This window comes from Pseudopodoces humilis, chromosome 7 (assembly GCF_049639895.1).
Source record: "Pseudopodoces humilis isolate 2021_Gansu_Grassland_sample_001 chromosome 7, ASM4963989v1, whole genome shotgun sequence".
Classification (NCBI taxonomy): Eukaryota; Metazoa; Chordata; class Aves; order Passeriformes; family Paridae; genus Pseudopodoces; species Pseudopodoces humilis.
In genome coordinates this window covers 42733755-42755740 of record NC_142206.1, presented here as the reverse complement: position 1 = coordinate 42755740, position 21986 = coordinate 42733755, and the positions used below count along the sequence as shown (strand labels likewise).

Genomic DNA, 21986 nt, shown 5'->3' with positions numbered 1-21986 from the left:
TCCAGCATGTCCTTATTTATTTTTGTGTCAGAGGTTTTTAAGGTTTTGGCTACACCATTAAAACTAGCCAGTCAGGTAGATCATTTTAACTAAACATCTTTCTTCTCTCTGCCACTGAGAGAGAAGCCCACAAGCCTCACAAGCCCATCCTTGCACAAGGGTCAGAATGTTGCTATTTATATATTTCTGGTTGGTTTTGGACACTGTCAGCACTTGGATTTTTCTTTTTTCACAGCTTCTTAGATATCAAGATTCTTGTCTTCCTCAGGGAATTTCTTCATTTAACTCACCTACAGAGTTTTAGAGACAGCTATAGTTGTTATTCAGGAAGAGAGCCACTGAGCTTAAAGACCAGCTATGCAAATCGTCTGCTCTTTGTGCCTTATTTTATTGTCATGGTGTTACCTCTACCTGTCTTGTCTGAGCATTTCTTTCAGCATCTTGTCACCTGCTTCTATGCTAACATGTAGGATATCCTTTCTGAATGAGCCAAAATACTACAATACTGACTCTTAGAATCATAAATTCACAGTGTCCTGAGTTGGAAGGGACCGACAAGGATCAGAGTCCGTCTCCTGGCCCTGCACAGAACAGCCCCAAGGATGACACCATGTGCCTAAGAGCACTGTCCTGATGCTTCTTGAGCTGTGTCAGGCTTGGTGCTGGGGACCACTTCCCCGGGGAGTCAGTTCCAGTGCCCAAGCACCCTCTGGGTGAAAAACCTCTTCCTAATATTCAACCTAAACCTCCCCTGACTCGGTTTCATGCCATTCTCTTGAGTTCTCTCACTGGTCACCAGAGAGAAGAGATTGGTGTCTGCCCCTCTTCTGCCCCTCCCCTGCCCCTCATGAGGAAGTTGTAACTGCAGTGAGGTCTCCCTTCAGGCTCCTCTCCTCACAGGGCTTCCTCTCAAGGCTCTTCACCATCTTCAATTGCCCTCCTCTGGATGCTCTCAAATACCTTAATGTCTTTTTTACATCATGTTGTCCAAAACTCCTCCAGCACTGGAGCAGCACAGGACAATCCCCTCCCTTCCCCAGCTGGCCATGCTGTGCCTGATGCACCCCAGGACAGCGCTGGCCCTCCTGGCTGCCAGGGCACTGCTGGCTCATGTTCAGCTTTCCATCAACCTGGGGCCCCCTTGTCCCTTTCCATGCTGCTGCTTTCCAAAACCTCATGTCCCAGTCTATCTGTACATCCAGGGCTGTGCCATCCCAGGTGCAGAATCTGGCACTTGTCCTTGTTAAACTTCATACATTTGTTGATTGCCCAGCCCTCTAATTTATCCAGGTCTCTCTGCAGAGCCTCTCTGCCTTCTAGGGAGTCAACAGCTCCTCCAAATTTAGTATTGGCAAACTTACTGGGGTTTTTTGTGGTTTTTGTTGTTGTTTAAAGGCCTCGTGTATTTTGCTTTTGCTGCGTACAAGGCTTTAGTCAATGTATACAGTAAAAGGTATCTGTATACATGAGGATTTGTGAACATAAGTGTACACTGGCAACTGCATTGCTTAGCCTTTGACTATTGTGTGATTAGCTCTTTGGGCTTTGTATGTAGATTCTTTAGACACTAATGCAAATTTTAAAAAAAAGTCAGGACCATGAATTCACATAGCTTTGTCTCTTGCCTCTGAAAATTATGGATACAGTCCTCTTAAACCAAATTGATTTGGTTGATGAAAACAGAGCATCTCTTGTTTCAGACACTAATTCAAGGTCAGGAGGTAAAAGTGAGGGATAACAAGGAATGTCTTAATAGTTTCCTGCCCTCACACCAAGGCTTTGAATTTCCATTCCTCTGTTTCAATCTTCACTGCTTCAGAGCAGTATTATAGAAAGCAATTAATTGGCCATTGTTGGTGGAATTAGTTTCTAACTGCAAATGAAGAACAATACAATTTTCTCAACTTTGGCTAAGACATGACATTTTGATTCCATTTCAGTGGGTGCAATAATTTTCTATTTTGGTCTGGCTGTTTACCGAAAGGGAAATAGGTGTGCAAAGGAATTTTTGGAAAATGCTGTGTACGGCATTAATGGCATGAGACTGGCATGAAAGCTAGACAGATGTTACAAATTCTAGAATAAAACCAAGTTCTGGTCAGTGACAGTAGAGACCATAAGCACCTTTAATAGACATGATCTGCATTTAAGCAGCAGATAAACTTTGTTCTGTTTGACCTGTGATGTTTAGAAGGAAGAAGTAAAGATAATGACATATGTTTTCATTAGCTTCTTCCATCAAGTTTGCTATTTAAACCTTTTATCAGAAAGTAAGAGCAGTTTTATCTTATTCAAATTGATATCTTAATTAAATGAAAAGCAGCACTGCCTTTCAAACCTTTTTATTTTTTTTGTTCCCCTGAGATAAGATACCAGAGTATAGTTATAGATATACAAAGAGCATGTATGTTCAGAAAATGTGTTGTATCTCATCTTTATTTCAGAAACTTCATCAGTGGGCTCCCTCAATATGCAGTAATCTGCAATACCAGATATTCCTAATAACCTGACAAATTCAGGTAAGTGTAATAATATATTTAAATGACTTTGGATATACAGGATCACGTCTTACTAACTTTTTAAGAGGTTCCTTCTTTCACAAACTAGTACAGAAATGAATTTTGAATGAGTTCTTATAAGCTTTGAAATTTTACTCAAACACATAGTATCCTTCTAACTTTAAATACTGCAGGAGACTCTCTGTGTGAAAGGCTGACAACTGAAGGGCATGTTTGCATAGTATGTCACAGAGACCTTGGGAAGTGTGAGGAGGACAAGGAAGGTGCATGCATGTGTTGGCTGTTTTTCATTATATTCCCAAGTTTGTTTCTTTTTTTGTGCTTAGATGTCTGAACTACTCTTTTATATTAAGTGTACAGAACTTCAAAATTGTAAAAATACTGTCACTGGAGAGCTTGTCCCAGTTATATTAACAACTTTATGTCTCAAAAATGTATGCATTTCCAGTACCTTATTGACAGAGATAAATACTATCATTCCCATTTTAACTGCAGAAAGTGTGCAACTTTCCAACATGACATAGTCTCTCTTTCCCAAGATGAAAATCAAATACACAAGTGCTGCATTCAAACTCAGTTCTGGCATTATCTTCCCCTCCATTGGAAAGGGAGAAATTGTACTTTTTCTATTCCAGAATTAGAATTCTTCTTTGGCCTACAAGTGCTGGTTAGCTTGTAATGTATGAGCAACAAATACGTGACTGACCAGGTCCTAGGAAAAAAAAAATTCTAAAGGCTGAATCCTTAGACTCTTAAATTTCTTCAAGTATTGAGCTCTGTGACCTTCACTTAAGCTCTCTGGGTTCACACAGCATCATACTTAACCCTTCTTTCCAATTTGACTTTATTCTTTCTCTTAAATAGTGTTGCCTTCAAAGCATTTGAATGAGCCTTCAGAAATCTAGGCTTAGTTTCTGGTCTTGCCACAAGCCTCCTTCAGCCAACACTTTCTGCTCCCTGCTTTCAGTGGGTTATGGATTTAGGACTTTTGGCCTAGTGAATGTGGGTGAAGGGACTTTGATTTTTCTGTAACTCCTCACTTCTATGATGCAACTACGAATAATCATATAGATACTGTTTTTGTGTAGGGAGACATACACTGAGTCTCTCCCTCACACCTGTGTCGTGATTTGGGCACATGGAAAGAAAAATAAATAATGCAAAAATGTAATAATTTAGGACTTGTCAGGCTGAGGGATGCTATCTCGCTGCACAATCTCAAGGAATCATGATGAAGTGCCTAGGCAGGGAAGAGACGGTGCCCTGGAGCTTGTTTCCCATGTGTGTTGGGGTGTTTTCTTCTCCACCCCCTCTCCTGTTCTACTGCTTTTCTTTGTAACACTGCAAAAATTCTCAAAAAAATGGTGCCATTAACCAATGCGTATGCAAATGACTTAAAATAACTTCAATTATGCTGAACACAAGAAATTAATGATATCCATTTAAACAATCATTGTTGTCCACGTCAAAAAGATTTTAGCATTAAGACAAGATACATAGATAAGAACCACATAGGCAGCAGAACATGGTATATATATTCTGATAATTAAAAAAAAAAAAATCAGAATTCCCTTTAATCACAGTTTAATTATCCTGTCAATCAAACAATTGCTTAAGCATTTGATTTCTATTGACTCTGAAGGAAGAAATTCAGTGAAAATTATGAAAATATTTGACTAGTGATCAGTAAGTTACATGGCGATTTACGTGGTTCTTGTTATTGGGCTGTGATGGTCGTGATGGCTGTAGATGAAACTCCTTTTGTATTAGGTACTGCACAAACACTGTGTGAGGAGAAAACACAGCAGCGAGGAGAAATAGGGCTGTGAGGTTTCTAAAACAAAGGCAGAAGAATCTGCATGTAAGTGGTGAAATAACTTCTGTATCTCCAGAGGCAACCAAAGAATAAGGGGCAGAGTTAAAGCAAAAGACTTAACGGTGATTTGAACCAATTAAAAAAATCCTGTAGTTAATGAAAATTAATCTTCCATTTTTATACTAGGAAAACTTAAATAAATGGATAGAAAGGCCACAAAAAGGAACTAGTAAGACACATAAACTAAAGCCTGTCAAGGCTAGGATTAGACCTTATAACTTGACTTACAATTCCTTGAGGTAAGTAAATCATACTGCATGAAATTACTCATTGTGTGTTTTAGTCATCCATTAAATGATTGATTAATTTTAGGGAAATAAAACATCATCATAAATAATTTTAAGTCAGTACAAACAATTTACTTCGTCTACAGGGTTTTTGTCCCCCTAAGTCTGCTTTTCCTAATTCCCAGATAAAATGAAACACTTCCAGTAAATGGGATCATTTATGATATGCTTTTCCACATCTCAGAGATAGCAGGAAATCCCTTAGGCTGTATGAACAATGTCTGGCTTGCCTACCTTTTGCAGAAGCCTGAGACTCAAAGAAAAAAAGTCAGTGTTTCTGTATAATACAGTAAAACAGAGATTGCCTTTGGATGATGATTGCCTCAAATATTTTTTATGGAGTTCAGTGACCCTGCTCTTTTAGAGCAGATGGTGTCAGCTGCAGGTAGTTTCACCATGGCTTGTCTTTTTTACTTTTTTCTCTAAAAACTATTTATTTTATCCTTAATGATTCAGCCCCTTTTGCCAAAAAGGCTTTTTAGTTTTTTATTCCTCACAATGGGCCAGAGAACGGTGTTGAAAGGTATTGTAGCTGGCATAGCCTGAAGGCATTGTGAAGCCATGTAATATACTTTGTCTCCTTCTCACTCTTTAATCTTGGCTTGCATTCATACTAACTTATTAAAATAAAATGGAAAAAAGCCCTGACCCACCCAAATATTCCACCTTGATTTTTATCATGAAAGGGCTTTTGTGCCAAGAAGACACCTGGTTGGTTTGAGAGTGTTGTTTTCCAACACAGCCAGATTATGAATTATATTTCTTTTTAGGGGCCAGGTCAGAGTGTTGAACTCTGAACATCCTTTACCTCTCCACAAAGAAAGTGAATATATAGGATGGCTTTTACTAATTAGCACATCCTGAGATTGCGAGGTGCTGACAAGGGGGCACAATTCTATTAGAAATCTGGTTTTCCAGATGAAATGTAGAATCTTCCTGACCTGTTATGGGTTTATCTTTTCATCAACATACCCGAGGATCTTTACTTTCTTCATTTTTCCAGTATAATTTCATTCTTCTGCCAAGTCTTTGTCAGATATATCCTTGTTTCTGACCCTGAATATTTGGAGATGAACTCCTGAACTTGCCAGTTCCAAACCCTATGATCATAGCAATAATGCAAGAAGTCAGGAGCCAACTGGAAATTGAGTTGAAAAAGTGAAATTCAGGACTACAAGCATATAATAAACCCAAAGACACATATCCAGAAAAAAACCCAAAACAACTTGGAAGCTGCTATTCTAGAAATGAGGTGCTGGCTGTTAGTTGCTGTTATTGTTGGATAAATCATGACTGCAGGCTGAACACTGGAGAGCAACACACATGAGGATATTATGTGATCTTGCAACGGGATATTTTATCTGCAACCCACTGGAGTAAAAGGGGTACCAAAACTGTCCTGGGAATTATCTGTGGCAGAATGAGATTGAAATAACTGCCCCTCACTCTTATGTTCTTGCAAGAAAGACAATGAGGCTGACAGTAGGGTCCCCACCTGGTATTCCCAGTGAACTCTGAATGCACATTGTATTTAAATCAGTCCTAGGGATGTATCTGCTTGCTCAGGCAGTCTCTTGCTTTCCAGTCACCTCTTTTGATAGCTTTGGTCTGAAAGCAAAACCTGTTTCTCCTCTTATGATTCTGATGTTGCTTACCATAGATGAATATGGGATTTATAATGTAACTTGAAACTGAGGCTTTTGTGTATCTGTCTGGGTCATATGATTATGCTGGAACACCAAGGGGTTCCAGAAATGCTCTGTCACATAACGTGGTCATAAGCTCTAAAAGCAAAGAGTATATTTGCATAATACTCATTGCAAACAAGGACCTCAGAGTGAAAGGTCCTTTGTGACCTTTTGTTACTTGTTCTTCCTATACGACTGAAACCATTTCCTTTATTCACCATGAAATTCATCCTGTCAAGGATCTGCTATATATTGTCTGAGCCATCTCATTCTATCATTACGATATATTTTTTTATTATGACACCCCAGTTAGCATGTTATTCAGTATTAAAAATTAAGCAAAGTTGAGTTTGGGTGTTAAGTGGATGAGTGACTTCCAAGAAAACATCAGTGTTACACAGGAAATAGTGTAAGTGATTCATAACAAAATTATGATTCTTCAATTTGAAGTACTTTAGAAATAATAAATCTTCTGTATTTTGAAGAGGTAAAAAAGCTGAATCATTCTCATCAGTATGAACCCTGATGGTTTTGACTTTATAGTTGGTTTGAATTTTATTTTTTTTGTGTGGGAAGCCCCTCTTATATGAATTGTAGTGTGCTGCTTTACTGTTGCCCTTTAGTAGCCCCGAGATTAGTCTGTAGTGGCCCTACCTGAGTGTCTCTTGGATATTTGTCATGTAAAATGTATTTGGTGATAAATCCCTTGGCCCACACTACTACACTTGCTGCCAATGTGCAAACACATTACTCTCCCTTCAGGGCACAGTGGGTGCAAAAGACTATTATGTGCATAATTAACTTAAGGATCAAGTGAGCTGAGTAGTAAAGGCAGGTGGCTTCTTTAATATGAATCAAATATGTTGAAGAAAATGTTGCTGCTAAAAAAACAAAACAAAACAAAAGGCATTCACTATTGGGAAATAGTAAATATTGTCAATATTGGGTGAATAGTCAATATTGGGAAAATTACTTGACCACTTGTAGAAGTGGAAGATTTTAGATGTAAATTTTCCAGTAATATTACTGTTTTTGATCAGTTTTCATATTTGTATCAAATGGGAGAGGTGAAATTGAAAGGCTTACAGACACAAAGTGAGCCAATGATTAGCATACATTATTCTACTAGCTTCCTGAACTTTTGAAAAACAATTCATTTTTTCCCCCTTCTGTGCAATTTTAGGAGAGGTTTGTAATTCTGAACTAAAAAATTACCAAAATTGTAAGTGTAAGATGCATCAACATCAACAGGGCCCTTTTCCTCATCACAGGCTTTTGCAAGCTCTAGAATAATTCAGCAAAACCATGCAATGATCTTTCTCTGCCAGTAGAGCAACAAAAACCGGGCCAAGGTAAGTGTGATCTCAGATACAATTCAACTGAATTTGTATTATAGACTTGCATGGTCCAATGCATATTGCTTGCCTAAAGAAAGATTCAGTGGGGATGTCACATCAGCTGGTTATGCTGTTCAGAGGGACATTGTCAGTCTCAAGAAATGGGACTGCATGAGGGGGACGTAGACATGCTGGAGCAAGTCCAGCAAGGACCGTGAAGCTCATTAAGGGAATAGAGGATTTCTTATCCTAGGAGAATCTGAGTGAGCTGGATTCAGCCTAGAGACCATGACTCAGGGGCACATATGTGGGTTGTATTGTCACCTACATTCATGTGTTCAGCTCCTGACATGGGCAAGGGGTAGGTGAAGAGTATGAAGGTAGACTCTTCTCAGACTTGCCCAGTGAAAAGGGAAGAGGGAATAGACACAAACTGAAACACAGGAAAGTTAACAGAGAAAAAAACCTTTTTGTTGCGGAGGTGGTCAAATAGTGGAACAGATTGCCAAAAGAGGTTGTGGAGTCTCTGTCATGGAAATTCAACACCTGACTGGAGAAGGCTTGGAGCAATCTGCTTTAGCTGACCCTGCTTTGAGCAAGGAGATTGGCCTTTATGACCTTTGAGGGTTCATTTTAATCTCCACCGTTCTGTGATTCTGTGTAGCTATCTATAGGTAACTGAACTGTAAACAGCGGGGAAAACTTGCCACCATATGTTGCATTCCTCAGCAAAACTAAGGTGTCCTAGAGTGATCTTCTGTGAAGAAAATGTAGAGGTCAAAAGCCTTTTGAACTCTATAAATTGTAGGCTTGTCAGATCTTCTGCAAGACAAGGGGCAGAAGTCACATGCCTTGAAATTTCTACCAACTGAGACAATCCTTTCAGAATAATTGTAGAGAACAAGTCTGCTTTGGCATGGGGTGGACTGCACAGGTCTCTGCCTGGCAAATTTCTGTGATTCAGGTATTTCAACACAAAGGGATACCTGTTACTAAAGCAGTATTTTATTTGTGTTATGTAGATGTACATGACAATGACATGACAAGTTTCAAAGTACTACTAAAAAAAAAAAGAGAAGGTAATCATCAAGGGGAGGTGACTTGCTTTGTACTGTTGTTACCCAAAACGGTTTGAGCTAACTCTCTTATATTCTAGATTTATCTGTGAAGGATTTATCTGGGTAAGCAAGTGGTACGTAAAAAGCAAAATATGTGAAGCCAGGTTTGCTAGTCTAGCTGTGTCCTTCCTGGTTCCTGGAATGCTTATTCATTCCTTACATCTTTTGCCCATCTGCAGGACCTGAAATTGGAGGTTTTGTTGATTTTGATGGGAGTTCACTCAGATATTCCTTACCTGCTTACCTCTTTTATTGCTTACCTGATAGAGCATAAAGGATTACCTTTTACTGCATAGTCCCTAATTAATTTTTATTAGTTGCTGGTCAACTCCTTAACTCAATCCACTCTAATAAATTAATGTGATAAGGCACAATACCCTAATATACTTATTAATACTAATGAATGGAATAGACTTTGCTGTACACCTGTTCTCAGTAATCTGTGCAAGTACTAGTGAATTATCATTGCCTCTCAGAAATAGCATCTACAGTGGCATCTTGTTATTCTTTTTTGCTGGCTGATGAAGCTCATGTTATTGCATTGCACAGGAAAATACAGTCACTGTGACTGTGAACTGTGGCTGAACTTTATACATCTTGAAAAGACAGCTCGGATTTGCTTGTTACTCCACCAGAACTCTCTGCCTTTATGGCTGGAAATACTATAATACAAAAGTGTCTCAGAAATATTAATGTATTAAGTATTACTAGAGCCCAAAGGGCAAAATCAGAAGAGACAAAGTAGAAGTCTAATTGAGTCTGATGGCTGTAAGTTGATCCTCTATACAAGGAATTATTTCCTTGAGGTCTGCTCTGGCTCACTCAAGGTCTTACAGACCATCCATGACAGAGGGGATCTATAGCCATCGATAGAGGTTTTAACCATAAGGTGTCTGGAGGAAAGGTGCTAAACTTGGAACATGCCTGGCCTTCATTAGAGATTGTGAAAGAGGAAGAATATGCAGATAATTTTATCTAGTGAAAAACATTCAACATATTTTTTCTTGTCTCAAAATTGTTATACAAATTTGATTCCTTTTTCTCCCCTTCATGATAAAAAATAGTAATTAGAATGCTTGTATTTTTTTTAGCTCTGATTTGAATCAGTCATTGACGGTGTTGTAAGGTGGGCACAGTGTGAGACATACAGGTATCTGAGAATCTGTCAGGAAGCTCACTTCAGATCATGGACTGGGCAAAAGTTTGTTTCCAATTTGGGAGCATAAAGTACTAGAATACCTCCCATTTCCCCTCCTTCTCACTCCAAATAGCTGTTTAAAAATCTTTGTCTTGTTCAAAGGTTGTGTTTTAGTGCTTAAGCTTTGGTCCTCTAAAATGACTGAGTTAAGCTTAAGCCCAGAGCCCTGGCATTTTGCATGTTCTGGAAGAAGCAGAACTGAAAACTTGAATAATTTCTTCAGTCTTCAGTTATATGAAAATTACACCTAACTGTATGTAGACAAGTCATTCCACCAAACACTTTCTCCTAGTTTTCTCCAACATTACAAACAGTACATCTTGGTTTACAAAAGTAATCCAGAATTACTGGTTTTTTGTATCTATTCTTCTAGTTTACATGTGCTTCCACCTCTAATTTATACTCTGCTCTCTTCTTGATATGATACTTGGAAAGTCATGTCAGTCAGGTGAAGCCCCAGATGACAGGAAAATGGAAATTATTTTATCAATCTTTAAAAATGGAAATTATTTTATCAATCTTTAAAAATCTTTCCTGGGAACCACTGACCTGTCCACATCACCTCTGTGCTAGGGAAGATCACGGAACAAATCCTCACAGAAGCTACACTAAGGCACATGGAAAACAGGGAGGTGATTTGGGACAGCCAGCACAGCTTCACCAAGAGCAAGTCCTGTCTGAACTGTCACTGAAGAAGTGACCTTCTCTGCTGGAGTGCTTACATCAGGGGACAAGGGAAGGTCTACACATGTCATTTATCTGTACTTCTGTAAAGCCTTGGACATGGTGCCCCCAACATCCTTCTCTCTAAATTGGAAAGGGGTGGATTTGATTGGGTGGACTTCTTGGTGGATAAAGAATTGGTTGGATGGTCACATTCAGAGGATTGTGGTCAACAGCTCAGAGTCCTGATGTACATCCGTGATAAATGGTGTCCCTCAGGGATCTCTGTTGGGACCAATGTTGTTTAATATAGGCAAAGGGATCAAGTGTACCCTCAGCAAATATGCAGATGACAAGCTGAGGCATGTTGTTGACACACCTGAATAATGGGATGTCATCCAGAGAGACCTGTACAAGCTCAGAATGTGGGCCTGGGAACCTCATGGGGTTTAACAAGACCGAGCACCTGAGTTGGGGCACCCCCCCAGTACTAATTGCTGCAGATGCAAAAGGCTGGGGATGAACAGATCGGAGCAGCCCTGCTGAGAAGGACTTGGGAGTGCTGGTGGGTGAGAGGCTGGGCATGACTGGACAATGTGTAATCAGAGCCCAGAAATCCAATTATATCCTGGGATTACAACAGCTTGGCCAGCAGGGCAAGGGATGGGGTTCTGCCCCTCTCTCCCCTCTGGGGAGATCCCACCTGAAGTGCTGAATCTAACTCTGGGGTTCCCAGTGCAGGAAGGATGTGAACCTGTTGAAGTGTGTCCAGAGAAGGGCCTCCAAGACGATCAGAGGGCTGGAGCATCCCTCCTACAAAGATAGTCTGAGAGAATTTGGATGGTTCAGCCTGAAAAAGAGAAGGCTTTGGGGTGACCTAATTACAAGCCTCATTACCTGAAGGGAGCCTCCAAGAAAGAGGGGCAGGGAAATTTTACAAGGGCATGTAGTGACAGGACAAGGGAGAATGGTTTCAAACTGATAGAGGGTAGGTTTAAATTAGGTATTAGAAAGCAATTTTAACTGTGAGGCACTGGAACCATTGTGAGTCTTCCCAGAGAGTTTGTGGGTGTCCCACCTCTGGAAGTGTTCCAGGCCAGCTTGGATGGGGCTCTGAGCAACCTGGTCTGCTGGAAGGTGTCCCTGCCCATGGCAGGGAGGTTGGAACTAGGTGATTTTAAGGACCATTTCAACCTTAACTGTTCTATGATTCTTCTGTACCAACTTTTCCAAAGAGAACATAACATGTCTAAGTGGTACACTTTCCTACCTTTTCCATAGACAAGTTTATAGGGTTTTAGATGCAAGCAGTAATTCCATGTTCATTCTCATGAAATCTGCTGGCCAGAAGTCAAGATTTTTTGCTTTTGAACACTTACAGAATGTCTGCTAAAAACATTCAGATGTCTGTGTATTACCAGTGCCCTCTGAGAGCACCGTAAGAAGAAACTGTTACATCTCTGAGAAACAGAAAGGATGTTTTATATAAATTTACTTAAAATACTCTTTGGAAGAGATTGCTTTAAAAGGGTTAGGAAAATCCATGGAGTTCACTAGCCAGAGGGATCTTTTCTTGCTTCTCAGTAGAGGCAGCAATGACTGGCTGGGGTTATTGTAGCAGTGCATGGATCAGTTAATACAAAAATTATTTTGCACTAGCAAAATTACCTTTGAAAGTTTAATGTATTTAACTATAGTATTTATGAATTAAAATTTAGTATGCTTGAAAATGAAAAGCAAAGTAGAGAGAGATGCATCCCAAGTCTACACATATTTGGTTTTAAAGCAGAATGTGTGTTAGAAGAGGGAAGGGTGAACAGTTGTATGAGAAAAGGGATGGAAAATTTTTACACAAGATGGTATGGCCTTTAGCTGTGAGAAGTTTATTCTTACGTGCTGAAGTTTATTCTTACATGCTTGCTGCATGCAGCCCAGACAATTTGGCCAGCATGATGGGGAGAATGGCAACACATACAAAACTATCACCCTAGAGGAGCAGCTCCTAGCAAAGTGTAAAAAACCAAGTAAAATGAGGCTGTGAAATTCAGCTGGTGAAGCATACTGTCCTTTTATTGGCCACTTCCTTCTTGCAAGGAACAAAATGAAGGTTTCTGATGGGAAGTGCAGCATTTTTCTTGAGGGCAGGAGTGCTGAGAACAGTCCTGTTCTTAGAAATGTAAGGTGTGGTTTTTCACAAAAAAAAAAAGTTCTTTGTTTAATAGCAATGAGCACCACTGCTGACATGAAACCGAAAAATTCAGGAAAGGCAAACAACTTAGAAAGCACATAAAAATTGCTAAGGGACTTCTCCTGGTAAAGTCAGTGGGACTTTTTGCCTGGTATGTCGAAAGGTTGAAATCTCATATAAGAATATGATAATTCTAATAAATGGTAATAAAGAAAAAGAGAAAAAAAAGAAAAAGCTGTGACGTATAATTTAGGGCTTGACCTTACAACTTTATTTGTGTAAGTAGTTTCACTCTTTTCTGAAGGCTTATTCCATGTGGTGAAGCATTATTTTTTCCTAAGTTATGTTGCCATGTTAGTTTCTTAATAGTTTTCTAACATAAAGGTATTTGGGGACATATCTTTCCCATGTTGGAGCAATGATCAACACTTCTCACTTATTTCAAGGGTACTTTAATCTTTTCAAGGCATTTTTAATTAAAATGAATTATTGGGTATGTGTACAGCACTTTGAAAGTACACATAGCTACGTAAGTGCTAAGTGTTATTACTGTTCAACTCATTATCTTTTACATTTATCATAAAACTAGCTGCTGTTAAGCTTCTTAGTTCTCAAGGAAAATTAACATTAGGAAATGCTTTGACTTTTTTTTTTTTTAAACCATGGAAAATTACTACATCCACTGATTACAGCAGTGATGAGAGTGTATGAGCACAAACTGGACCAAGGCAGAGATCAGCTGTGGCTTCACTGCTTTAAGAAACTGTACGCTTGTGAGTGGCTACGGTGCACTTGATCATAATGGTCCTGTGTGGAAGCATGGACACATGAACATGATTTGTCACTGCTCCATTCTTTTTTCAGACACAACACATGCAAACAATACACCCTTGGAAAGTGGTAACCCCATGCCTAGCTTGCTTCAGTGGCAGCAGGAGGTACGGGGCAGTGGAAAGTCAGAAGTGGAAGACACCTACAAGGCACTTGCATTATGCCTGTGCGTATGTGCTTCAAGAATGGGACACTTCAGCTAATGCTGTCACAAGAAATTTGTTCCTGTGCAAGTGCATTTGAAAATCCAGGCTTTTGGGGTTTCCATGCTGGAATAAATATGTCTTGCTTAAAGTTAGGTGTGTGTGTGTTAGTTGTGGGTTTTAGGAAAATTATCTGGTTTTGTTGGGAAGAGGTAGAACTTTAACTTTTTTCATGTGAAATTAAAAACTTGCTAACCCCCTGAAACAGGCACTCTGTCAAGTTTGCCATTGAATAATTATGGTAATAAATATGAAAGTCTACCCCTAAATATGTCAATAAATCTGTTTTTCTCAGTGTATATATACCTTATCCACATATATTCAGAATGTTTTGATATAAAAACCTGAATTTTGCTGTAGGAAAACACTGTGAATTAATCAGAGTGGGATAGAATAATATTGTGGATACCTCTAGGGTAGGTGCTACATGGCATTATTTAGGCTACAAAAAAAAGTACTTCTCATACTTAGTTGTCTTTTGGCTTGGTTGTAATTGAAGGACCAGAAGAATACTTTAGTTCTTGGAGTTTTTAAAAGAAATAGACTATATACTACCCATTGCCATATAGCTTTTTTATTTTTTAAATTAATAGTCTTAATCCTACCTGTACACAGTGTACCTTTTTCCACTTGGAATGACAAAATCACATAAAAAATTGATAAGATTCGTGGTACTTTGAGGGAATAATAGATTACTGCCTAGGTAGCTAAAGGTATAATGAAACCTTACAGGTGAATGGCATTATTTTGTGTTGCTGCTGCATTATTCTGATTATTGCTTTCAGGAATATCTGATACACATCTTTTCTCTGAAGATGCAAAAAGCTTTAAAGCTTTGAAAAGCACACTTAAGTTTCATAAAAATCTGTGTTTGATGTAACTCTTTAAGTAAAAATGGGGATATAGGGAAAGCATGGCACAGGTTTTCAGTGGCTTATTTAAATGCATGCAGTGAGTTGTTTGCTGACTGGGGACAGGATTTTTGACTCTTAATCTACCGTTCCATCCAAAATGCTTATTTCCACCAGCACGATTCTTCTGATGTAAAGGGAATTACATTTAACTTTCTGAATCACTACATTTCCTTTCAAGTGCCTGTTCAAATACTGTTAGGAGGAAATGAAAACTAATGTTCCTGGGTACATGATCACAACATTTATTGAAATGGTCTGTCATGCTGAACCTCAGAACAAGCAGCTTTCATCATCTATAAAAACTTCATCTTTCCCAAGAGAAGGCTAGCTGCTGGGAAGTTTTTTCTTTCTTCAGGTTAGGAAGGCAGCATAACAGACCTCACAACAGATATTTAGGCAACTATAAACAGCAAAATGTACTTGGAACAAAGAACATGGTGAGGGGATAAAAAGCAAAACCCTAAATCCTGTACTTGTGTTAAATTTATTTCTAAGACAAAGTGCTGAGCTTTTATTTATTTTTTTTTTTTACTTTTTTGTTTGGTTTGGTTTTGTCTAATTAAATTGCCCCACTTTATAAACTTGCTTTCTGAGAGTACTCTAACATTAAATCATCAAAATCTTCTTTACTTGACCCTCTGTTTTTGAACATTAGTTGTGGCAGCATCAAGTAAATAAGAGCCTGAGAATCAAACCTGCTATTTTCTTTCTATTTCTGGCTGAAATGATTCTTTGCCTTGATAAAAGGGGTAGAGAGATATACTGAAATAAAAGAATTACAGAACCCTGAAATTCAAGTTCTGGCTTGTGACTGCAAAATACTGAAATTCTCTGAGGCTCTTCCCCTTTCTCCACTTTATCCTTTCAAACTTTTCTACTTAAATTGAAGCTCTTCAAGGCAGGGATTTTCTATAATATATACTAATTCAAAGCTTAGCATAGTTGATTATTTAACTGTAACATCATATTTACTAGTGAAATGAACAAACCATAAAGAAATGAGCACAAATCATGACCCTAATGTGGGGAACTGTGGTTGGAGATGGATGGGGGCAGCCATGGGATTATACAAGAGTCACGGACTTCTAACCACAGAAACCGAAGACTGAAAGAACAAGCTTTTAAAAGGTTTCCTAAGCTTAAATGATTTCTGAAGAAAAAATGGTAATGGGATTAAAAATAATTCAAAACAAACAAACAAAACCAAACAACACAAGAGCCCAAAGTGGGAATGGAGAAGTTAAATTTCACTAGAATCAGAGCAGAAATTTCAATAAAGCTGCCCTCTCAGTAAGTCTGAAGTCAGTGTCAGCTGAAGACAGAAAATATTCTTATTCTTACAATACACAGCTCTTGAATACTTTTTACTGCTTGCATTGTTATGTATCCTGTCTAGCATCCCTATTATCTGTGGAAATACAGCTCAGAAATTTGCTGTTTTTGTAAAAAAAATCCCAACAATTTATTGAAATAGTAAGTTTATTTTTTTTGAGAAATGACTGACTTGAAATATTTTCCTCTGTTCTGGAAAATATGGTCATGGGGGGGGAAAAAAAGATATAATTTTATACATAAAATTATACATATTTAACATCCCCGTATAAGAAGCACAGTGGACACTTATTTGCATTATCACTTAGATTGTTTTAGGATAATAAAATAAGCTTTTTCTAGTGCAGCAAAGAAAATATTCAGTATGGACAGTTTTTCAAACTGAAGAAAATATAGTAGAAAATCCAGCATGAGCAGATGATCTGAGTAGTTTAGGAAAAGTTAGAGCCCTGGGCTAAGGCAGACTTTGAACAATAATGTTCATGTGTCCCACATACATTTAACAGTTTTTTAATAAACCCATTAAAGTGAAGGAGTTTATTAAAGTAATGCCAGTCTTCAAATAGCCTGAAAGCCATTATTTATACACTTGAATGTATGAAACCAAATTGTTGCAAGGAGATTTGGACACCTACATCATGATTTCATTCAAAGATTTGTCGTTTCTGTCATGAACATTGAAAATATTGAAATGAAAGAAGAAGCCTTGGCTTTCCATGTTTGATACAAGAAGTTCCATGTCCTCACTTGGGGAAATTAATTGCCCATGAGCTCCTTACTGCCTCATCCAAGAAGACCTAGGTACTTGCCTTATTTCCAAGGATGAAGAGCTACAAACTCAAGGATTTCCCAGAAGATGCAAACTTGTAGGATATTCTGGCTGCAAATTCATGCTCTCTAAAAGGTATACAAATGATGGTAAGAGAGTATTGACAGAAATGAGAGAAGCAAGTTAGGAAATTAGAATCCAACTGAAAAAAAATTCAAAGTTGTCTGAGCTGAGACTGAGCATTGATGGTATTTGGATATATATAGTAACTAATCTCATGCATCTATGAGGTTCTTCTTGTGAAGAAGGTCTGGTTTGCTGGGAAAAAGGAAATAGACCCTTCTCAACTGGAAAAGGTGGGACTGGGGAGCTTTTCTAGAGCTCTGACCCAAGTTACTTAAAAAGGGCTACAGAGACGATAATAAAATTTCATACATACTCTCTCTCCCCTCATCTCTCTGGTGTTTAGATGGGTAGGAATACATCAACATCATAACTCATTGACAGCTGTGCACTTAGCTGCCAGAATACTCCTGCATACATGTATTTCATGTGGGTAGACATGGGAGAGGTAGACTTTAAATTCTATTCCCAGCTTTTCTGGGGAATTTGGGAGGTAATATACAGAACCTACAAATAGATGTTGTTCTCATATTCAGGACATAAAAGTCTCTTTTATTTTTCCTGTGCATTATTCAGAATATTTGGGCTGACTAATTTTTCTGCTGCAAAAGTCTTCTGATTATCCTTAATAAATCAGCTTTCCTTTTCTGTTTTTTTTTTCCCTGTTTCTCTTTAAATAAACTACCTTATCTTTTAGAGTGGAATAGGGTGTTTTGTTGTGTTCCAAAATTAAATCTGACTCAGCCAGGTGTGTTTTAGCATCAGCTTTGTCAAAACAGGGAGACAATTTTTGTTTTGCATAGAAATTTGGGGATCATTCGTGACACGATGTGAGGAATTCTTCCAGTCTCAAATTTGTCACTATTATACAACCATACCCGTGAGTCAATTTTTTCCTTTTGCCATCATACAATGAATGCTGGCTCTTAGGAGGTGCTGGACTGACAGCTTTGAAGTTTACAGGGCAAGTTTTGCAGAGGCATTAGCAGTTCCAGTTCTCCTTGTGCACTTAGATATTTCTGAACAGCTGCAACTTGATTGTAAGACAATCTCAGTTACTTCCTGGCATATTGAGGTACAACTTGCCATCTTTTGGGATATTCTGTTCTTTCCTTATCCAGAAGTGACCCAATTATATGATCTTTTTCTTCTTTAGTTCATTTGAATACTGGAACAGTTGAATACTGTTCCAGTTTGGCCCCTGCTGAATGGAATGACCTCTAATTGTAGTGCTGCTTTGTGGACTGAGTGGGCAGGGAGGGCCCTTTATCTGCTTTAGGGACTTTATCTGCTTCAGGGATTTCACTCCAAATTGCCATGGAGGGCTGCTCCTGTGGGCAGTTTGCATTCTTCTTACCTGTACTCAGCTGCACTGCAGATAAACTTAAGGAATCAGGTCTCTGGGGTATTAAATCAACACCTCTCCCAGGTGCCAGTTTCACAAAACAATCAACTCTCAATTATTCAGCATAATGGCAATGGTAGAATAACCCAAATAAAACAAAACCAAGACTTATACAAAAGGTAAATAAATTAAGCAGTATGGATAGATTTAGTGTGCTCACCTTGGAAATGCTGGTAAGCAAATTCCTGTAGAGAGCAGAGGCAGCTTTAAGCAGGCAGAATGGGGCTGGGCATGAACGGTGCTCCATTCAGATGAGGTGACGTGGCCAGGAGTGATGGATGAAGGTAAGGCCTGGAGATCCATACCATGGATAATCCATTCAGAGAACACTGCAACTTGTGTGGAAAAATTAAATATTTTTTCGTTAAGCATATTATTTCTTTTAAAAAATGATGCTGCTGATCCTAATCAAAAAGTGTAAATAGACAAATAGACAGTGAATGCTCAATGGCATTTTAAGTGAGGGAATTGTTGCTGAGAGATGAGGGTGATTTTTCTCTTTTGGCAAAGAGAAAAAAATGCAGGTTTATGAGAGGCACAAATTCTTGTTTGGCTTTAATAAACAAATTTTGCCCAGGGTGGCAAGGCTAAGCTAAACTTTTCTCTTCCCCATCTCTAACCATATCACTCTGCAGCTGCACAATTCTCCGGGGATAAGCTCATGGACACACTAACTAGCTCTGAAACAAAAAGCTTCATTCTTTGGTTTTGGCAGTGAAAGCAGTGAGAAGCAGCAAGGCAGGCACACAGGTTGTGGTGAATGCTTTGGGATGATCTCTCCCATGAACCTCCTGGGGGTAGGACCAGAGCAGCAGCCTTGCTTGCCTGTCACTCTGAGGTACTCTTTCACAGCTGTGCTGCAATGAGTAACTGCATTCAAAATAGTCTTGCTTATTTGGAGAAAATAAGGCTAAGTAACTTATCAATCAGTCTACTTGGTTTGTACTCTAGTGTCTTGAAATAGTGTGATTGAGTGCCACAGTAGCTTACACAGGCAATTAAGCAACAAGCAAGTAAAAACCTACACAAAAAAGTGAAGATTGTAAAATACACTCTCTGACATGCAGAAAGCTAGTGTGGATGCACTATAAAATGAGATTAGAGGAAGTGGCCTGAGCTGTAGTAACTCCACCTCAAATTTTCTGTGTTGAGATACAGTAATAAAGAGAGTTGCACTAAACAAATTTACTAGGGACTCATGTCCTAATCTTCATGCTACTGTGGTTGAAACTGTAAAGAAACATGATGCTATGCATGGTTTCGGTTTTGATGGCACTGATTTTTATAAACATTACAGAATATGAACCTCTATACCGATACTGTTGACTTTAGCAACATACAAGGTTTAGTAACAGTAAATGCTTTAAAGTTGTTGGCTTTGCTCATTCCACCTTGACAAATTATGGATGATATGTTTAATTTCCCATTACTGAACCTGACTGCTCCTTAGATTACGAGAGGACTTTTATTTTCTTTTGCTGATGAAGAACTGAGGTACATTGTAGGGCTGTGCCCAAATTATATAGGAAGGTATGGCAGAGCAGGTAAGTGAAATGAGCTTTAGCTGAACCCTATCTCAGTTCTTTAATGTGTAAATTCAACCCTGCCTAATTCTTCCTCATATATCAAATTCATCCAGTTTTTCTTCAAGAAAGAAAGTTTCAAGACTTCAAGGCTTTCTTAATGTCTCAAGGTCTGAAACATCAAGCCTTTCTTCCTTTTTTTGTGACCATCTGCAGGGAAATAGCAACAGACTGTTGGCTTCAATAGTGAGATTATGCTCTACATATCTGACTTTCACAAAAGATGCAAATAGTGATTTCCCTTGTGTTTTTGATGTCTGAGAGAAATAAACATGGGGATTGATTGCTTCAGTCAAGAAGGAGAAAAACTATTAACTACTGTCAAGAAGTAGGGTTAAGCCTTCCATCTCTGTTGAAGGCTGCTGGACTCTACTGTCAAGCTGACTAGAAGCATCTTATGCCCTGCAGAGACAGGCTATTTCTGAAGAGAGTAATGAGAAAAACTGTATTTCTACATTTATTTACTCAAAAGATTTATGACTTTATGGTTGTATTAGGGAGTTATTGTCCATTTTTTGACTGAAGCTCCCAAACACACAATCTGTTGTAGTTCTGTTTAACTCTCCCCACACAGTCTTCTTTATAGGCAAGAAAGGTGACACAGTAAACATGAATTACACCAGTGCTCCATGGGCTTCCTGCTCGGCTCCCAATGCACTTCAAAGCTCTGTAGCTGTCTGGTCTCCAGCTGTCATACAAACAACCTCTTCACCCATGAAGCATGCTGTGGGTAGGGGCAGTTGTTTCACAGGAACCCAGAATACATTGTGTTCCCAGGGTAAGTTCTTGCCTGACTTTACCTCCAGGGAACAGGAAGAGCCTGAGCTGGACTGTCCTCAGAGCTGTTTGCAAACTGTTCTCAGAAACAATGGCTGATGATTCATCTGGCACTGTCATCAACAATCTCCAGGCCTGCCGTTTAACAGACCTTCCCAAAATAAAGAAAGGGGACCTTCCCAGACAGAATCATGTATTTTTTAAGAGGTGGATCTACAGAAGAGCAACTTAGGCTTAAGAGTGCTTGTAATCAAGTGATTACATATGCTTGCCTGAGGTCAGACAGTAAGCGAGTTTAGCAGCTCTGGGGACCCTTGTTCCTGTCTTGTGCTCACATGACATGAGCACACTGACTCACCCATGTGTGGGGATATATAAATGCTTTCTTATAACGTGTTTTTGCAAGTTTTAGTAATAAAGCCAGATCTGTGAGGCTGCAATCCTTCTATGGCAACAGAACACTGTCATCGCTGACATTTGACTTAAAAATAGTTTGAAAAAGAAGCTCAGTCTTTTTTTTGTTTGTTTGTTTTGTTTATGCTAGTGATGCAGAAGGTCACTGGTCTAATGTGTGCAACCTTTAAAAGTTATTTCTATGAGTAAACATTTGCTGGAAGATATCCTGTCTGGGTGATATCTTTTGCGAATGCCTGAAATTAAGCTACCTAAACAAATTTTCTTTGGTGAGAACAAGACATGGGGTGGCTTTTTCTAGAGGTGTAGATCCTAGTAGATCACAGGCCAAGTGATTCTACGAAGTCTGAAAGTTAAAGACCCCAGAGTAGGGAAGATTGATGGTGTTTACATTCAGCATTTGCTAGCAGTGAAAGGATAGAGATGACTGATGAAGACTAAGATATATTAATGAAGTGAGCCTGTACTGCTCATCAAGAATGTGAGTTGACAGAGGCTAGATATCATGCTGGCATCTCTGGGAATGAAATGTATCTGGTGAGGAGAGGCTACGTAAGCACATAGTGAAGACATCCACTAAAACCCAAAATTATGGATGTCTGCAACAGGAAATACATTAAATATTTACCTGAGGGATTTAGAACCATGCTAAAAAAACCCTAAACAAACTTGTCTACTGTAACCCCCCAAAAAATCATGTGAGAAGAAGACTAAGTATTGGACTAAAAAGGTGAAACAAAGAGATGTGCAAATGAACAAGA

General features: G+C 38.8%; 1 long non-coding RNA gene across 1 annotated transcript in view; it reads left to right on the top strand.

The window, feature by feature from the left end:
- Positions 1-7722, top strand: part of LOC148184016 (uncharacterized) — a 56924-nt gene extending 49202 nt beyond the window's left edge. Inside the window, exons 2-3 of the long non-coding RNA XR_015772953.1 lie at positions 2445-2519; positions 7642-7722. This is a non-coding gene — a long non-coding RNA (uncharacterized LOC148184016). The remainder of the gene's footprint in view (positions 1-2444; positions 2520-7641) is intronic.
- The last annotated feature ends 14264 nt before the right edge of the window (positions 7723-21986 follow it).